This window comes from Lygodium microphyllum, chromosome 21 (genome assembly GCF_053477565.2).
Source record: "Lygodium microphyllum isolate KBCC chromosome 21, Lygodium_microphyllum_v1.1.10, whole genome shotgun sequence".
NCBI classification, from domain to species: domain Eukaryota; kingdom Viridiplantae; phylum Streptophyta; class Polypodiopsida; order Schizaeales; family Lygodiaceae; genus Lygodium; species Lygodium microphyllum.
In genome coordinates this window covers 114,206,949-114,221,610 of record NC_141155.1, presented here as the reverse complement: position 1 = coordinate 114,221,610, position 14,662 = coordinate 114,206,949, and positions in this window count along the sequence as shown.

Below are 14,662 nucleotides of genomic sequence, written 5' to 3'. Positions count from 1 at the left end.
TTGCACAAAATTCAATGTAAAAAGCATGAATGACATGAACAAGAGACTAATTGGGTGCAATCTCCCCCCATGCCTTGTGTGAGCGCACCACAAAGCATGTATTTTATGTATTAATCATCTTCAAGCTCAAATAATAGCCCAAATTACAAAATAGCAAGCTTTTAGATTTTGAGTTTGCTTTAGCACAAAATAGAAATAAAGCTAATGGGCGGTGCCCAAAGAGTCTAGCATGCCCAACACAATGTCCAAGTAGAAATAACATAATCGTACATCCATGCGCATACAAAATAATAATAAATATCCAACGCCTCAATAAATAGGCATGACAAAAATATAGGCGCCATGCCTAAGATATGCGCCCATCAAAATATAAGTAATAAATCGAATACTCACTATCCTCCAATGCTTTCCTCCGCCACTGCTGCTATCTCTACACATCAACTGAAGCATTCACAATCGTTAGTAAAATAATACAATTAAACCGACAAAAGTGAATACCTAGCAGTCTTCAACTACATAAATAAATCAACTGGTTAGAAATCAATCCTAACCTTAATTTATTACGAGTGCGCACTCTAATCTCATAAATGTTTATTGATTTAATATGCATTTTGCGAAATCACCCGCTATGAAATCACCCATGTACACACTAAATTAATGAAACGCCCGAAAAGGACAGGCGTCCCCATCAACTTCTCGCACAAAGAATCCACTTTGTGTATGAGCCCCGGTTATCAAAGTTTACGAAATCCACCGTGGCACAGAATCCACCGTGAAATATGCCTCCTGGCATCACTTTCGCACATAGCCATTCTAATCCATCTCATCCAGTGTGAGCCACCACACTCTCCAACACGGGCACATTGATCCTATGCATGAGCGAGTTGTACCTTTGGCTAGAGAAGAGAGAGTGGATCACCTTGGCCTGCAATCTGACTTCCGAGTTGGGGATGTCCTGGATGCTTATGCCATCATTCATCAAGAAACTCTCATTCTTTATCCTCATCATGGCATAGACGTCTCTTTTTTGCCTCTTTTCCACTTTTGGTTCCAATCCCAGTGCCTTCTTTACCAAGGCCTTACCGAGCGGGACCTGCACCTTCTTGATTCCTTCTATGCTCCCCACGATTACTGTCATGTTAACGCTCAAACAAACAAGGTGGAAAACCTAGAAAATCTAAAGCAAAAGACAAAGCCAAGGAAAAAGTGGAATGGAGAACGAAGGCACACCAAGAAAATAATGGGAATGCAAGAAGTGTAGAAAAGTCCTAAATCAAGGAGAAAGGCACACAAGAAAAAGTGTAAGTCAATACTTTTGTAAAAGAGTGCAAGGCACACCATGATTTATTGTAAGAGTGTCGGGCTCTCACGCATGCAAGTTGTAAAGGTAGATGGGCAGTAGGAAGGAAGCTAGGAAGATAGGAGGACAGTGGGAGAAAGGGCCTAGGCCATGACTAGCCATGTAAACAAGGGGATAAGGGGATGATCACCCAAAAGGGATTTAGGATTTTGTATATCCCTTTTGGGCGGTCATCCCCTTACTTCGATGCTTGAGCGCTTGTGTGCTTTAAATCGAGCATTGAAGTAAGGGTTTCATTCCCGAACTAGTGCTTGAGCTAGATAGGTAGGAAGCGAGGGAGTTTGAAGAGGTATTCGATCTTCTTAGCAAGTAAGTTTTTGGTTTTTTGGATTTGGAAAGGTAGGCTGGAGTAGTGTAGGTGTTTCCTTTATGATTTTTGTTTACATTTAGGTAGGATAGGAGCAAACAGTGTGAGCACACAATAGGGTTTCTATTGCTGTATAATAGGCTAAAACAAGAAAAAGAAGGAGAAAAAAATAAAAATTTTAGGTTAAATGCTGGTAAGGGGAGCAAGGCTAAGGTGAATGCAGACCTAGGCAGGGTAATAAGAGGTCAGGACTGGCAAGGGAGACTACATTTTGCATTTCAGGGATTAGGGAGAGATAGATAGATAGAGAGAGAGAGAGAGAGAGAGAGAGAGATCTTCATTGCGTGGACCTGCTTCAATCATTACCAAGGAGTTGATTGCCCACTACAGGTATTTCCACACCATCCTCTACATGAGGAGCAAAGGATCTGGAGGTGCTCGATAAGTGGGAAGGCCTTGATTGTTCGGTGTGACGAATTCTATGCAAGTTCAGTGAAAAATGTGTCGCGTTCGGCCCATCCGAGTGACGGCTATTCTAGGTCGAGTCCCAAAATCGACCCTCCACCAGGCCATTTGACCCACTTGACTCTCATACACTCACTGCTAAGTCTGTCCGAGTCAACCATTCGAACCAACTTGATATTCAGCTCTCGACCATTTGGCCATTCGGCCCACTTGACTCGGACAGTCAAAAACTCGGCCCTTGGCCCTGCCGACTCGGCCCAATCCCACTCGGACAAAGCCAACTCAAATTCACCATTCGGCCCCTCGGCCCACCTAACTTGACCATTTGGCCATTCATCCCTTGGACAACCACATTCGGATTGTCCGAATTTGACATTCAGACCAAATGCATTCAGCCCTTTCTCACTCGGCCCTCGGCCATTCGGACGGGTTGAATAGGACATTCTGCCCTTGCAATTCAGACCTATTAGGCCGAGTTTGGATTTTTTCAAATTTTTACATGTAGTCCCTGAAGCTGACCCAGAGACCATACATAGCCAAATCATTATCATGGATCTATCATTAGATTGAAATCCAAAGCAAGTAGTTCAAAACCTAGCTATGGATGGTCCTTCAAATCGTGTATGGTAATTGGTGTAACAGCCCCCCAGACCTCCACAGAGGGGGCACCTCCCCCAAGTAGGTTGGAGAGAAAACGTGTCATGACAGGTCCTCTAAATTAGGTCCTAGTATAGTAATAGCTCTACACAATCATAGACTCTCACTTGCAAAACAGCAACTAAAATCCCATACCCAAAGATGAACAAAGAGATACCCTAGAACCTCAATGGGCCAATCTAGCCAACAAGTGCAAAAAGCCACACCACAAAAACATGTATAGGTTGCATTCGGATTGCATCTAGTCAAAGCGGAATGCAACAACATCAAGCTACAACCACGAGGATGATAAACATGACAGTCCTAATGATAGATGCACCCTAAACGAAACTACATAAATGACCCAAGACATCACTAGAGAATCCACATCAGGTTGTGCAGTTGGGGACTTAAAGGCACGCATTAGAAGGCTTAAATTTATAAGCCAAGACTTGAAAGATGAAGACATAGTACTGCTTGCTTATCTTAGGGTCAAACTTGCTGCAAAAACAGAGCATAGTATCGATCCTCTCATCTATGAAGGAGCAGATTTCAATATCTTGACCTATGAAGCATAGACTCGACTAGGCCAACCAGAGGTCACACCAACTAATGCAACTCTTAGTCCATACAAGGGACACCCACAAGCACTTATAGGGAAGTGCAAAATCCTTGCAACTATTGAAACTAAAAGCTTGCCCATCCTATTCCATGATCCTCCAAATAGTGCTAATTGTGAAAAGGAAACCCTCCTAGGATGACCCTTCAAAAGGGCGATGAAGTGTGAGACCGATTACGTAGCATAGAGGATACACTTGACATTACCGGGTGTGAGGATAATCACAACCTTTAGTAAGGGTGACCTCCTCAAACCTCGAGGAAAGAACAAGGAACATTCTGACATACCAAGCAAGTCTAGTGATGAGAGCAAGGACTTATTGAAAGAGTTGATACAAGCACACATTGAACAGAGAGAACCAATGAGCGAGGCCATGCTTGAAACTAGAAGGTTAGGAGACAATGCCAAGGATAGGATTTGGACTTATAAATATCGTAGAAAGCCATAAAAAAAGCCCAAGTCATATAGACAAAGGTATAGATGGAGAGCCAGCACAACGCAGTGATGGATAGCCAAAGCATTGCTACATGCTCAAGGGTATTACATAGGTAACCAATGGATTTGGGTGCCAAAACCTTGGCTAAACCACCTCTGTCAATTGAAGGCTAGATCGTATCGAAAGAGAAGAGGTGTAGGAGGAACTCTAAACGAAAATCCAAGTCTTCACTCAATAAGATTGGAGTGACTGAGCCCCTCACGATTGAAATCAAGAAACCAAACAGGACTATTTGAAAGGTAGATCCTCAGCCTAAGCATGCTTAACAAGCAGATATTAGATGTAATCGTTGAGGGTGCACAAAAGCCACTAGTGCCCAAGGAGCCTCTGATTTCCCAAGAGGATAACAAGCATCATAGGCACAACATTGCTCTGGTAAGGTTGATTGCTCAACAAAGCAAATGGCAGAATCATCTAACAACCACGAGAAAATCTTCCAGCGAGTGCTAATTAGTCCACCTAGGAGTCCCAAATCTCCTACACCCTCTTCCCCTAAATGGACATAGGATGCACAACAGCAGTTGTCAAGTGCAACTGCTCAATCCCAATCTCTATCTCAAGCTTCCAAATGTCCAAGAGGTGGGATATGACACCACCCTTAGCTCTCAGCCTAAGGATATGCTTGTGCAATCCATCCTAACACCTCTAGCACTTTCGACTAGCTCAACTATGAAAGAGGTGTCACAACCAACATCATTGACACCTCTAGTACTTCAAAAGTACCTAAAGCCTAGGCTTGAGGAGAAATCTCTTGAAGATTTGGCTAAGAAGATGGCACATCTGACCAATGAATCAAAGATGAAGTGCCTAATGAAGCCTGGTCACAAGCTGACAGCCATTACACGTGCATATGTTGTTCATGTGGCCATCTGAAGGCCAACACCAAAGCACATAAAGCTCATAGCTAAACCCCTGACTTGGGATGAGGAACAACAAGTTTGCTCCCGCTATATGTAGTTGTTGTTGAAGAAGTCATAAAGGATATCCCAAAGGCCACAGCTAGAGAATTGTGCTTGATACCCTCACTCTATACTGCCCAATGTGAGACAAACAAGGAAAAGCTCAAAGAAATCAAGCAAAAAGGAAAAGGACAAGGAAACTTTGCGTAGAAATGGTACTCCAATCAAAGGTTGGCAGCCAAAATTGGTCACCGACTAATGACACTTGCTGAGTAGAGGAAAGCCCTTTAGACATCAATACATGATCCCACGTATGTTGCCCCAACCTCATTACAAGTGTTGGCAGTGGTCCATGAGGTCTAGCTTCTTGCCACTTTCCAAAAACATCCCTTGTATGATAAACTACTTCTAGAGGAAGATCTACACATGGCCAATAGGCTAGGAGCAAGGAGCATGGTCCTTGATGTTAGCACATATGTCTTCTGCCTCACTCAAGACCCTACAATCCTAGATCTCTATGCTTCCCATCAATACAACCCTGACTTCTTTAGCTGGTTTCATCCAAGCTTACATGACAAGAATCCTAAACTATCTCTTGGTTCTACACGAGAGTCACCCAAACCCCCTGAGCAAGAGAAAAACAACTGTAAACACAACACCCGCTTTGATAAGAAGCAATGGAGGCATGTTCCAATGGGTAAGGACAAGAGTCTAGAGTAAACACCTAACCAGGAGCAACTGCCAATACAACTGGATGAGGGACTAAATGTTGGAGAATTAGCTGAAGAGCTAGATTCTCCAAGAAGAGAAGCAGTTGTACTCAAGCACTTGAACTATGTCATCTGCCCAATACGGCATCACGTGGGCTCCAAACAAGTCCCTTTTGTTGGACAAGCTAAATAGATGTGTGTCTGGTAGTTCATCTACAATGCTTCTCCTGTGGGGATGCGAGACGTATGGTCAACCATGTAGTGCTGCTTCCCTTTACACACCACCACGAAGAAGTCAAATTCTAAAAGCAGAAGTAGCCATCGAACGATGCATCGTGTAGCACAAGGTTTATTAACAAGATATAACAAGGCTTGATAGTCAACGAAAAAGGTAAAAGGCATAGCCAAAAGATAATGCCAAAATTTCTTTACAGCAAATACCATGGCCAAGCCCTCTCTCTCCATTGTTGATTAATTTATTTTGGTCTCAGTGAGTTTCTTGCTAGCAAAGCTCACTAGGTTGGTACAACACAGCTCCTACGGCAAATTTTGAAGCATCAATATGCACATGGAACGTGAATGTCCAATCTGGGGCTTGTAGAATTGGTGCCATGGTTAGAGCCTTTTTCAGTTCCTCATACGCACATTGGCATTCCTTGGTCCATTCGAATATGATCAGCACCTTGTATAGAGGTCTATCAATCAATGCACAGTTCAACACAAACCACCGTGATAATACCCTATATGGCCTAAGAAGCACTAAACACCCTTATAATTAGTTGGGGGTGGAATATCGACAATGGCCCTAACCTTTGAGAAGTCAATGGAAATGCTATTCTTCAACACTACATGCCCTAAGATGCATCCATGCTTTACCCAAAACTAGCACTTCAAGGGGACACACAAGTCATCCACAAAGACCTCTAACTCAGCTGGTGCATTAGTCAACCCGAAAGGCATGACTACGGTGGCAAATGTGGTCTTATGCCTATCCTTAGGATGCACTTGCACCTCATTATATCTAGAGAAGCCATCCAAAAAATTGTAGGCCTCTTTTCCAATCACTCTCTCGAGCATGTGATCGTTGTATGACAATGGATAGTTATCTCTCTTCGTAGCAGCGTTTACCTTCTTGTAATTGACACACACTCTAATCTTTCCATTCTTCTTCAATACGATCACTATGGGCGAAACCCAATCCGTGTGCTCAATTTCATACACAAAACCTACTCTCATTATCTTGTCAATTTTCTCCTTGACAGCGACTTGGTTAAGGCCCCATACAATTTCTTTATTTGGCCATCACCCTTCAGCATGGTGGAGATGACATCTAGGTCAACCGGCTTAGTCTTCCAGGTGTCCATCTCTACTCTTACAACCTCCATTCAATTGCCTAGGAAGATGAGATCATTGCCCCAGTATTCTATAACTGCATTGCGCATCCTGGGTCGGCCTAGCAGGAAGTTGTAGTCCACTCCCTTTATGACTATAAAGTCAACAGAGAATTGGACTCTTATGATCTTCACTGGCCAATTTTTAATACCCCGAATGGTTTCACCTTCATTCCATTGGCCAGCGTGATGTTGAACCTAACATTCTCGACCATCGGGTTACCCCAAGTTTGGAGTATTGTATGGCTTAGCACACTAACTCCCACTCCCATGTCTATGATTCCCTTCCTTGTGACATCTCCAAGAGCTAAGATTGGCAGGACTGCATACATCTCTGTGCCTTCCCAGAAGGCATTGGCATGCAAGGACTTAGACACGGAGTGCAGCATGAAGCTCAGTATTTACGTTTCTGTATCATGCTCGTGAAAGTTTGCAGTAGCTTGCTCATTTGATTCTTTGACCCACTATTTTAGCTCTTGCCACAGTGTTGGGGATGCTGCCTAAGCAGGTCTCCTAAGCTCTTAGTCATAAGGGTGGTCGCCAATGTATTAAGGAGGTTGCTAGCTGCTTGCCTCTCTCCTGGCTCCTCGGTTCTTGGCCAATGGTCTTGACTATTTTGTTGGCCTATAGCATTTAGACTTTGTCTAAGTGGCACTGCTTATGGTGCAATCATATCCCTCAATTTTGGTCATGGGGGTGAGACTAGAGTGCTTATGCTTGAGATATCATTGATCTTGTCTTCTAGTATGGGCTTAGCATCTTTTAGGTGCTCTTGGGCTTCCTTCACCCACTCTTGCACTTTCTCGATGGCTTCGTGTTGGCGCTTTGGGTTGGGATACGGGGACCTTAGCACTTCCCTTTTTAGTTGTCTTTGGAGCCGATGTTTTTGCCTCTGCATTAATGAATTTCTTTCTAGCAGGCAATGTTGTGGCACTTTCGATTTTGAGTGTGACCTTAGCGTCTAGTCTCTTCTTCCTTTACATGTGACTTCTCTTTCCAATTGAGGTTGCATCAAGATTGCTAGGCCCTGGCAATGATATGTTGGCATGCTTTCTTTGTGCATGGGTCATGACATGTAATGGGATAGGCATGACCTCCCCATTGAGTGTCTCAACACACCGAACAACCCCAATGGGACCGATGGCTCATTTTCCCAACTAGAGAATGGCTTCTGTCTAGGAAAATTGACAAAGAGATGTGTGATTCCACACTCAGTGCATCTTAGGTCAACCTTATCTCTATTTGCTTGCTCCCTCTCTCAAGGCAGTGTGAAGAAACATGTCATGGGTGATGTCCAACACACGATTAGCTCTTATGTCTATCCCCCTAGGCCTCTGTCTCTCTCTCTACCTAACGCCATCGTCGATACCAGTTGGTAGTCCATAAGGACTACATTACCTTCTTTTTTGTACAATATGTAAGCGTGTACATAAGGCTCCTCATTGTTTGGCTCTGCCACATAGTGGACTTGGAGTGTCACTTGGTGGATGAGTCACGTAGGGTTTAGTTGGTCTAGGGATACTCGTAGGGTTTATCTCCATCCCAAGGATGGTTGGCTTAGCGTCATTAGGTGCTGGGAGGGCCAATGGGGCTCCCCTTCCAAAGAAGTTCAGTGGCCTATTTGCAAGGTAGGGTTGACTGTAAGGCTGTGAGTATGGGAGTCTTCACGGTAGTTGATAATGCATGGCATCATGGCTAAACCTACTACAATTAGCACAAGGTCTTATGTATGCATGCATTGGACGTGTGGGCACGTTGGGTGCCTCATCGTCTCCTATGATTACCAAAATACTTACTTGTTGTGAAGATTAGAAAACCCAAAACTTCCTACCTATCTCAAGCTCCGGGTTCAACGGTGAAACCCTTACTTCAATGCTCGATTTCAAGTGCGCAAGTGCTCAAGCTTGAATCCGTTGGTCCCGACAAATGAACCAAAATGTAGAGGTGAGCTCATGCTTAATCGCCAAGACCCACAAATCACTTATTCATTCAAGCATTTTAAGCAAGCACATATGGTTATCTCTCACCTAGCCGACACGCGTCACTTTCGATCCTATCGAGGTGTAGTGAGCTTACCTTGATGCCTGAATGAGTTGCCTCCTCCCTCAAGCACACCGATAGCCCCACAATTCTTGATGCAAGCTCATATGGTTATCTCTCACCTAGCCGACGCGCGTCGCCTTCGATCCTACCGAGGTGTAGTGAGCTTACCTTGATGCCTGAATGAGTTGCCTCCTCCCTCAAACACAGCGATAGCCCCACAATTCTTGATGCAAGCTCAAACATCCTCAAGCCCCCACCTCCAGGCTCCATCCTCTATAACTGCGCATGAGACGAGAGAAGAGAAGAGAACATAAGAAGAGGAAGAGAGGAGATGGTGGATAGCTTCACCTCCTTGATCCCTCACCCTCATACACTCACTCCCTCACACTCTCACACTCCCTCTCTCAAGCACACACAAGCAAGAAAAGAGAAGAGAAGAAGAGAAGAAGAAGAGTATCTTGTTACCACACACCAAAGAATGAGCTCTTCATCACTTTTCAACTTTATATACAAAACCCTAAATTTCCCTTTTGGGCAGTTATCCCCCTTGTCCCCTTTTTTACATGACCGGCCATTGTGGCAAGGTCCTTTTTTCCATTCCCTTCTACTCAACCTATTTCTTTGGCCTATGCCCATCTACCCTTTTACAATTTGCACAAGAGGGACCCTAGAGCTCTTTTACAAAAATTTTGGGGAACACAATATTAGTGAGTTTGGGAATCTCCCAATTCCCATTTTTTGAATACTAAAAAGGTGGCACCCAGATAACATGCCCATAAGTTTCTCAAAACCATATGATGTGACCTATCATTAGAAAGCACTTGAGAAATGGAATCTATTGAGCTATGGAGCACTCGATTTGGAGTTATAGTGTTCAAGTTATGATAAATCCAAAGATTTGACCACATGTCCCAAACTTATGGGAAATTCCCATTTTTCCCAATATGGTGTTGGGGCGCCTTTTTCACTTAAAAATGTGTTTTTGCCTTTAACTTGATTTTAGAGGCCATCCTTGAGCTTTTGCTTGTTCTCCGTCCTGCTTCTTCCATTACCTCCATATTTTGCTTCTTTTTCTTCCGTCTTGAGCTGGGGTTAACATGGAGACATTCTCAAAGTGATCAATCCAGCTAAGGACATTATTGGTTGGAAGACCATTGAATGGTTTGGGTCTTACCTTTGGGTCGGTACGGTGCTGAGGTTGATTATTTGCTAGCGAATTTGCTAATTTTTTATTTGTGTGGTTGATCTGCAACATTAGAGATGACACTGCCTAGAACATTTGCTCCAATGGTATCTAGTGGAATTGTTCAAACTCAACATGCATATTTGCATCCTGGAACTGAGGTGAGTTTGGGTGAGAATGTGGGGATGTTGGCATCCTCATCGTTGTGGTCTTTGTTTTGGAATTGATGGATTGTAATATTGGGTTGACATAATCCTTTATTTGAGGTTTTACATGAGCTTTTTTTAACGTAATACCAACTCGATGTTATCATGAAGTAAAGAGGACCTCCTGAGAATTGAACTAATGCTAACGAATGCAGTAGAGGAGAAGTGAGTACAGTTGTGAGAGCTTTGGATTAGGGTGTGAAAAGAAAGACCAAAGTGAAGATCTTTAGCATGTAGTAGTGATTACTCGGATGGCTATTTGAGAAGAAGAGCTGGATATGATCTGTGCAGCGTGGAGTAGATGTTTTACACCATGTCTCCACCAATGTTGTGTGGCCAAAACATGAATAGAAATATAGGAATAGAGCTCCGCCAAAAAGCCCCTCTCTTCTCTTTCTTTCTCATCTTGTACATCATCATGAGTCATCTCAAGAAAGTACAAATTGAGCTATTGAAATGGCTCTCCTTTCCACACTGGCAATCCCTAGAACCTAATGGCTACCAATCCTCTTTTGCCACGTCATCATATATGATAGCTATGTCAATCATCTTATTAATATCAAATGACTCACATATGTAATTGAATTTATTTTGCAGACAACAAGCACGTAAAAAAATATACTTTTTTAAACCTATTTTAAGAAGATCTTCTAGTAGTGTTTATAAATGTATTTATAGATGCATAATTTTTTTGTATTTAAAAAAGCAAGGAAGCAACTTCTTGGTTTTTCTTAAATCTACAACCATCAAAGTCCAAGTTAGCAAATCACATATTCCCCTCTACTTTCATTTGCATAATCTTCTCAAGATACACAAAATGGTTATGTAGAGAAGTGTTGCTCTCACCAAAGTCTATATAAGTAAATCATGCTCCATTTGTGTACAAAAGATGAATGTACGAATGTACTACAAGCTTGCATAATGCTACCAATACTTTGCACATTGTTTACACATATCATATTCTCTGCAATATCCAAAAGATGAACATGCATTAAATTTGAGTTTGGGTTTCAATTGTTAGCAGTGTTCATAAAGCATAAGCATACCCTAGCCAAGCCTACCCAAAGCCTATGCTTAGGGTAGTTATTGGTTATGCCAATATAATGTGTATGCCTAGCCAATGTATATGCATAGCCTAGACTAGCTTACACATTTATGTAGAGTGTGTTCTAGTCTATGCACTTATGCAAGAAAAGAAAATAGAATAGAAAACTAAGCGGCCAAAACTATGCAAGAACATAGAGAAAGCATAGCAAGCATCTATATTCTTCGAGGAACTTAAGAAACAAGAAGTGGAGAAGTAATAAGAAGAGAATGTAAAAATACCTTATCTTGGAATCAAAGAAGAATCTCACACACTTTCTTGTTTATGCAAGTAGCACTCCTTTACTTGGAGATAAAAGAAAATTGCTCCTCTCTTGTCTTTCTTAAGTCTATAAATTTCAATCAATTACAATTTTTAAGGCCATGTATACATAGTAATATGGAGAAAGAGTATCTTGTTTTTAGTTATCTATTATTCGAATCTAAGCACAACTAGGAAGAAGAGGCTTCTCCTCTTCCTTATAAGTGTGCACACAACCTTCTTTACTTGGAGACAAAAGAAAAAGGATCTAGCTTCTTATATATTCATAATTGTACCCTACATGTACTCTTCCCTCACTTTTCTCCTTCAACACAAGTGTAAAAAAATCCAAATGAATGATTCACACTTTTGAATTTCATATCACTAAATGTGCACTTAATGCTATAAGATTTGAGATATATGCTCGATTTTCTTATATACTAAAAATACATATGGTGAATATTATGTTGGCACAGAGAGAGAACAGATGAGAGAGAAGAAAGATATAGAGAGAGAGAGAGAGATTGACAACACACTAGGGATTGGAAGATGGGCCAGTCCCCCCCCCTTGTGGAGTTATATTATTGACAAGGAGCAAGCTCCTCCATTACACATAAACCAGTTCTTACTTGTAGATCTTGGGAACAAGATCACAATTCCTTGCATGGTATACAACCAGCTAACACTTGCACAACTTGGAAGTTGGCACATTTTGATCCTTCTTGAGTCTCTCCTATACACAATATGTGTAGGGCTTTCCTCTTGGAGCCTGATTTCAGTAGAGCTTCCGCAGCACTTCCACCTTCTCTTCTCCTCTTGGAACTTGATTTCAGCAGAGCTTCCACAGCTCTTACACCTTCTCTTCTCCTCTTGGAACTTAATTTCAGTAGAGATTTCGCAGCACTTGATTTCAACAAAGCTTCTGTAGCACTTGCACCTTCTCTTCTCCTCTTGGATACATACAAAGTGATGCTTCCTTCAGTTCTCCCACACCCAAGGAGAGCCTCCTCTTTTATAGGCTTTCAAGAGCTTCTTTTCTTGGAGAGAGACTTGAGTGCCAAGATTGGAAAGGTTGATCTTCATGCAAGATGTGGCTATTCCAGGACCTACTCTGCAACACCAATTTCGAGATCTCTCTCTGTGCATTGCTCGAATGAAATAATGTCCAACATAAAAGTTGTAGATCTCGTTGTTTTCGATAAGCCACATGGGTCATTTTTAGAGATTTTCTTTCTATCGCGAGATATTTTAAAAATGGATTCACCAAAAATAGCTTTTTAAAATGTACTCTTAACTTGTGGTCCATGTAACTACCTTGAGCCATAGATAAGGAGAGTTCATTAGATTGGATTGGGCCTCAACCTTAAGATTGAATTCCGCACAAAAGCTTGTGTCATTTTAGACCTTTGAAAGAGAAAATCACTTCTCTCCTCACTTCCAGAGGATCACATCTCTTGTCTTTCTTAGTGAGAGAATTGCCTCTCTTGTCATTCTTAATGAAAGAAAAGACCTTAAACCTTGATTTGTAAGGGAGAGGATGACCCCAAATGAATGCAATGCTCATTACACACAAGTAAACGTTCCCAGGTGTCCCTGGATGTACATATAAATACATATACATAATGGTAATGCACCTCCTCTTCTTAGAACTCAATCCATCTTCATTTATGTGTGACTCCTTGGTTCTTGTGTACACTCTTACACTTGGCAAACACTTCTTTTCCCCTTCATAACTTGTACTACATGTACTAGATATCCCTATCACATTACTCTGATCACCCCATTAAGTGATGCACTAGGAATACTGGTCTCTAAATGGTCTCGCTAGATCATCATCAACGCTTAAAGAAAAGCGAGTCATTAATTTATTGACATAAATTTATTAAATAGAGAATGCGTAATAAGCAATCAATTTAGTGACATTCCTCTGGCTTCTAAACAGTTGACCTCAACTATAAAGGGATACATAGTCCTTCAGAAGATCTGGAAAGTCTTGTAGTTCTCTCTTAGTCATAAACTAAGCGTCCAATGGGGGATCATTCTTAAACTTAACCAGATACTTCCGTAATACCTTACCTGACCTTAGAGTATTGTCCTTATGGTGTAAAATTCTTTGAGGCACAAGGAAATCTTTTGTTTCTTCTATGTCAAGTAAATCTTCCTTGATTGGTTCCATTGGAGGCTCTCCAATATAAGGACATAGCAAACTTATATGGAAAGCATTATGAATCTTCCAATGACTTGGTAGATCCAAACAAAAAGTCACATCATTTATCTTATCTATGATCTTGAAAGGGCCGTAATAGCGATTAGAAAGCTTAACCACTTTACTGTTTTGACCTTTCTTCTTCTTCAAGCGAGTCTTCTCAAACTTAAGAAGAACATACTATCCCAAATTGAGATCTAACTTGCAACGATGCTTATCAACTTCGCGTTTATGCTTCTCTTATGTCCTTTGGATAGTAGCTTCTACTTCAGTGACAGCTATATCAATGTCTCTGACAAACTCATCTGCTGCAAAGATATTATTATCCTTCATAAGAAGAATGGGTGGTAAATGAGGCTTGCCAAAGATTATCTCAAAGGGAGCCTTATCAGTACTAGACTGCACCATGTTATTGTATGCAAACTCTACTAAATGCAAATACTTTTTCCATTCTCTTTGATTATCAGAGACATAGGATTTCAAAAGGTCCAAAACAATAGAATTAGCACTTTCACTCTGCCCATTCATTTGAGGATAATAAGAGGATAAAAACTTTAACCGAGTCCCAAGGTTCTCAAAGAGAGCTTTTCAAAAGAGGCTAGTCATGCGGGGATCTCGATCACTTATAATGGACTTAGGCATGCCATGATGCTTGAAAATATGAGCAATGAATAGCTTAGCCATATGATCGGCTTTGATTGTCTTTCACACAGGTATAAAGTGAGCTTGCTTACTTAACCGATCAATGATAGTCGAGATTGTATCCTTGCCTGCTTGTGTGCGAGGAAGCTCCATG